This window comes from Aethalodelphis obliquidens, unplaced genomic scaffold, assembly GCF_003676395.1.
Source record: "Aethalodelphis obliquidens isolate GAN/ISIS:26980383/991018 unplaced genomic scaffold, ASM367639v1 scaffold4, whole genome shotgun sequence".
Classification (NCBI taxonomy): Eukaryota; Metazoa; Chordata; class Mammalia; order Artiodactyla; family Delphinidae; genus Aethalodelphis; species Aethalodelphis obliquidens.
Window position 1 is genome coordinate 24,800,873 of NW_020837948.1, and position 6,000 is coordinate 24,806,872.

The window sequence follows — 6,000 nt, forward strand, 5'->3', positions numbered from 1 at the left end:
GAACCTGTCTATTTGTGGAGCCCTCTCCTGGAAACCACTTTCTGGGACATTCTGAAGAGAAGAAAACATCAAACAAATTACTGACAGAAAAAAAATTTATCACTAAATATTTACTGTTTCCATTTTATTAAAGAATCTAGTTTTTAAAGCTTAGGCCAGATTTACCTTTACATGTAGTTGAAGAAGAATTAGACACATTTTTCTCTACCTTAACAGTATATTTACACTCCACAAAATAATGACTTTATTTTCCCCATGGCACACTTAGTACTTTGTAAATATAATACTTTGTCTCTCACTGATATTTTTCTTTAAAATCTTCACCAGCAAAATCCCGGTAATCACTGAATCTGGGTAATGAGTATAACAGTTCTCTTTGTACCATTCTCTTTACTTTGGAACATGTTTGAAAATGCTGCTAATTTTTAAAAAAGTCTTTCCAGCTCCAACAGGTATCAAGTTAATAAACCTACATCACATGTAGGACAGGTTAAGAGAGTAAAAATTGCTTTAAGAAATGCAACCACTTTGTTTGAATAGATCATCTGAAAGTAGTCAACTTCATCCAAAAGTAGTCAACTTCAGCAACAGCTCCAGAAGAAAGACCAACCTGGTAACCTCTGGTTGAGGAATAATGTTTAAGAATAATGCTTTCAAATGTTTTGAGGATTTTTCTGTCATGCTTACTTTGGCAAACTGGCTCACGACTAACACTGGAAGGGAAGGGGGCTACATGAGTAAAAGGAGATTGTATTAGTCAGCTCAGGCTGCCGAGACAAAATACCACAGGCTGAGGCTCAAACTAGAAATTAATTTTCTCATAGTGCTGGAGGCTGGAAAACCTAGAATCAACATCCAGCAGGATCCCGTTCTGGTGAGAGCTCTCTTCCTAGCTTGCAGACAGCCACCTTCTCACCACATGCTTACATGGCTTTTCCTTGTTATGTGTGTGTGGAGAGAGAGCAAATTCTTTCAAGTCTCCTCTTATGCAGGCACTAATTCCATCGTGAGGGCCCCATCCTACATAGCCTCATTGAACCCTAATTACCTCGTGAATGCTCCATCCTCAGATACCACAGCATTAGGGATTAGAGCTTCAACATGTGAATTTGAGGGGATGCAAACATTCAGTCCATAACAGAGATGGAAGGAATTTCAGAGTCATGGCCTAAAATTCATGTTGACTCCAACTGATTCAACCCTCCCCAAACTATTGTCTATCCTTAATCTCTCTATATTACCTTTCCCATAACAACTAATCCATCACTCAGGGTAGTGGAGCCCAAGAAGTGCACTAGATTCACATTGGTGTTTGGACTCTTCTTCAGCCCCTTCCTCTCCTCCTGCCCACAAGATCTACCTAATGGACTACTTCCATAAAGTTTTAAATCAGTGCTAAGGACTGAATATTCTTCCAGGGACATTTCCATTTTAATAAGGGAGTCTTAAATAGAAACCTCCAAAGTGCAAAGACATAAATCTCTTTTGTGTAATTCAGGAAATGCTATAGCTAGTGAAGAGTTTGCAAATTTGGGATTCCATCTTATTATGCCCTAAATAATCACATAGAAGTAATTATTACTCTCCTTGTGAGACTGACTCTTATCTGAAATTAATACAGTATTGTAAATCAACTATACTTCAATTCAAAAAAAAAAAGAATTAGGGTAATGCATGAGCAGAGAACAATTCTGCCTCATTGATAATTTGCCAATATAATGGGTATGGGTGAGTGAAACTTTAACTATGGCAAATGAATCATGGAATTTTAGAAATAAAAGGGACCTTTAGAATTCAACCGAATCATTTTACATATGAGGAAAGGAAAGTATAGCTTAGCTGGATGGACTGTCCAATATGTATGGTTACTTGAAGACTCAAGACTAGAATGCCTTTCTACTACATCATTTCACATCAGTGCTCCAGTTCTGCCTCATATCATTAGACATCAAGATCAGCCTCTGGCAGCACAGAGGACCTGTTAATGAGGAGGTAGTTGAGGGGGAGCATTTCCTCACCAGCAAGGTTTTATATTCCTAGTCCTGAGCAAGCAATTCTGCAGGTTTCATGCTGTGTTGGGCCTCAAAGATTAGTTTGTGACTTCCTGTTAGAGCAAACCACATGTGTTGAATTGCCAGCTGTTGCCACCCACCTTCTCTAGTCATAATTCGCAACATCGGGTACTTTCTAGGTAGTCATAGGTCTTATTGCCTCCTTAATTATCAATTCACAACTGAAATAATAGGCACAAGTCTCTTCTTACCTACATAGACTTCTGGACAGGTATAACATTAAAGAGATTTGTGGAGCCCATGGAGAAATGCTGGATTTACTAAATATTTCAGACACAAATCTACTGTCTCTCTTAGATCTCTTCTCATTACCCAATGTGACTATGGTTGATATGCCTCTCCTAGAGAGCTTGATCTCTCTTCACTTCAGGACTTGGCTATTGGGAGCAGTTAAGAATGTAGAAAAAGTGTAACCCATTCATTGCTTCCATGTTCGTTTGAGGTTATGGAGAAAAAGGTAATATCAGCCCTTGGATGGATTAATTACAAGGAAGACTATTAAAGGCATTTGAGGTATTATGGAAACTTTCAAACACAAAGTAAACAGAATAGTATAATGAATCCCCAAATCAGCCATTCTTGACCCATTTGTTCCTCCATACATTTCCCACTCTTATTCAATTTTATATCTATATATAACAACAGAAATTTATTTCTCACGGTTCTGGAGGCTGGAAGTTCAAGATCAAAGCACCATCATGGTCTCCTTCTCTGGTGAGTACCTCCTCCCCAGTTTTTATAGCTGGAGCAGTCTCACTGTATCCTCCCATTGTGGGAGGGGCTTATTGTTTTTTAAAGTAAAATGTATACATACTTAAATGCACAATTAGCTATATAATTTGGAAATGGATACGCCCATATAACACACGCCCCTATTATCTCCTTCTGGTCACATTTAAAATATGTAAATGTATAGATAAGGAAACAACTTACAGGTTTTTAGCTTTTCTCATTTTCAGATCATGAAGCATTGCTGTGGATGTTCCTCATTTTGGGAATTCTTCCCTTTAGCCTCCCCTCCTCCTATTTCAACATTGCAAGATCAACCCTTCCAACTCCACTTTTGTTTCGAACACTGTTTGCCTCTGCACGTTGGCTCCAGATTTCTGTCTAGCAGCCTAGACTTAGGTTTGAGGACCTAAATAAGATTTTCTGTAATTCCTTCATTGGCGTCACCTATCTCAGATAAGACAGCTGCTCCAACCTGCTCCCAGAACCCAGCAGCCTAGCTCACTCTTGACTGCTTTGCCCCAGAGGAGAGAGAAATGGAGCAGTCCAGCCTTCTAGACCCACCTGGAAACCACCTGGAACTGAGAAGGGGCATAGGAGGAACAGAAATAAAAAGCATTCTTCCTTGATTAACCCAAGTGTGATGAACAGAAGGTGAATGAAATGGACAGGATTAAGAGAAATGTCTCAAGCCTTTCCTCATCAAAAGAAAGGAAAGAAAAGTAAGGCTTCCTGGCTCAGAGTGTCAGGGTAATTGTTCTTGCTACAAGTATCTTCTCCCTAGGGTTATGTATTTTGGCCAGATATACAACCAGATACACACTCTTTTTACATTGTATCCCCAAAAAAGCAATATATGCACAAAAGAAAAGGTTTTCTGAAACAATACATAAGACTACTAGGTTAAATACATTCAGATGTTTTCTATTTCTTTAGCTCATTTAAAAAAAGAAAAAAGCTGATCACCATCCACTAAAATGATTTGGCATTTTATGGGTTGCAATCTAAAGTTTGAAAACCATCGCCCTAGGGGCTTTGCCTACGATGTTGGGTTGGGATGCTTCTCTCTGGGGCTCTTGGTCTCACTGTTTCCTTCACGGGGGGCCAGTCTGAGCCCTCACAAAGTATGGTGGCTCAGCTTAAATCCAGGATACCTAGGCTCCTTACAAGAGATGATATTTAGCTAGGAATTATTTAAAACTAACCAACATTGAGTAACTGCCAGATAGAAGGCTCCCCTTCACAGCCTGCCAGACTCGCCATAGCTGGGGTGGAGGTGGCTGGAGAGCCAGTCATCATCTGAGGTCAGGAGAGAGTGATGATGCACAGCCATCCACACACTCAGCCATGCTCCAAGATTCCATGTTGTGTTTGCCATACCCTTTAGCTGCAAGAAGAAATGCAAGGCTCTTACATACAAGAGGTGCTTTGTGTGCAAAGAAAATACCAGACTGCTTCTCCAGAGATTTGAATCTAAATACTGTATAGCTAACTTCCTATACCTAAACGCAGACAAAAAAAAATAGAAAACATTTTAAAGGAGAAGGTCTGATGATAGCTATCCAACAATAAAGGTCCTGGTAATACTATGATGCATAGCCTGATCCAGTTTTCTAATAAAAAATAATCATAGTTAAGTTTCACTGGGCTCTTCCTAGTGATCCATATGACATGCTTTACATGAATTACGTCCTGGAATTTCACAATATCCCTAGGAAATAAATAACACTGCGACCCCCATTTTACAGATGAGGAAACCAAAAGGCAAAACAGTTAAGTAATTTGTCCAAGATCACCCAGGAAGTAATCAGCACAGACAGGACTTGAACTCAGGCTATCTGATTCTGTGTGGACACAGAGATGTGCCACCTAATCCCCCTTCAAGAGAAGACTTGTTGTCCAGCTGCTGGGAGTGTCATCAGTGGCAGCCTGCAGCTGTCAAACTGTTCAGGGGTTGACTCAGCCTCAAAGAAACTCCTTGACCAGAGTCACGACTTTCTCAGAGCAGCCGAAACCCAGTGACTGATTGAGGTGGAGATATGAAGGCCCAGCCACGACAGACCAACATAGGACAACTCTAAAAGATCACTTTAACTCCAGAGCTTCCTATCAGATTGACATTAGGCCCACACCAAGCTATACTTCTCCCTTTACCTAATCTTGCTTCCTTTCTCTTTTTCCCACAGTCCTTTCAAGGACAGTCCTTAATAGGTATCTTGCACACCATATTCTACCTCCAGGTATCTTCCCTGAGAACCAAAACTGTAGCAAGGAAAAAAACCTTCCCAATGGGCAGAGCTTCAAGTGGTCATCTACTATGTATAGAGAGAAATGGCCCAAGTTAGAATATATACAACTCATAGGTAGTGGCAAATGGTCTAGCCAGCTGGTCAGGAGCATGAAAGCAGGAAAATTGGAAAAACAGGGAGACAAGAAGGACTAGATAGAGACATATGAAAGGACACATGGGAGTGGGCAAAAGATGTGAAAACCTTTCTATCATATTTTATAGTCCACCAAAGAGGATCAACCACAGAAGAGGCACTAAGCAACAAAGTAGACAAAATAACTCAGCCAGATGACACCAGCCAGGCCCTGTCATCAGCCACCCCAGTGCCAGCACAATGGGCATATGAATGAAGCAGCCATGGAGACAGAAATGGAGGGTATGCCTGGGCCCAGCAATATAGGCACCCACTTAACAAAGGCTGATGTTGCTGCTACTGCTGCCAGATGTCTAGCCTGGCATTAACAGAGACTAATACTAGAGTTCCAATATGGCACCATTCCTTGAGGAGATGAACTGACCATCAGTTCACCTGTTGGTCAAGTTGACTACATTGGGCCACTATTAGTTTGAAAAGGCCTGAGATTCATGCTTACACTAGACACATATTCTTGGTATGGGTATGCCTTTCCTACCTGCAGGGCTTCAGCCAGCATTACTATCCAAGGGCTTACAGAGTGTTTGCTCTACGGGCATGAGATCCCACATAACACTATGTCAAATCACTTAACTCAGATTACTTGAAGCACAGGAGGGGGCTCATGATCTTGGGATCCACTGGTCATATCACATACTGCACCACCAAGAAGCTTCTGGAAAGAGAAGTAGAACAGCTTCCTGGAAGTACAGCTAAAACACCAGCTTGAGGGTGATACTTTATGAGGATGGTGAAGCCCCCTCCAGGACACAGGA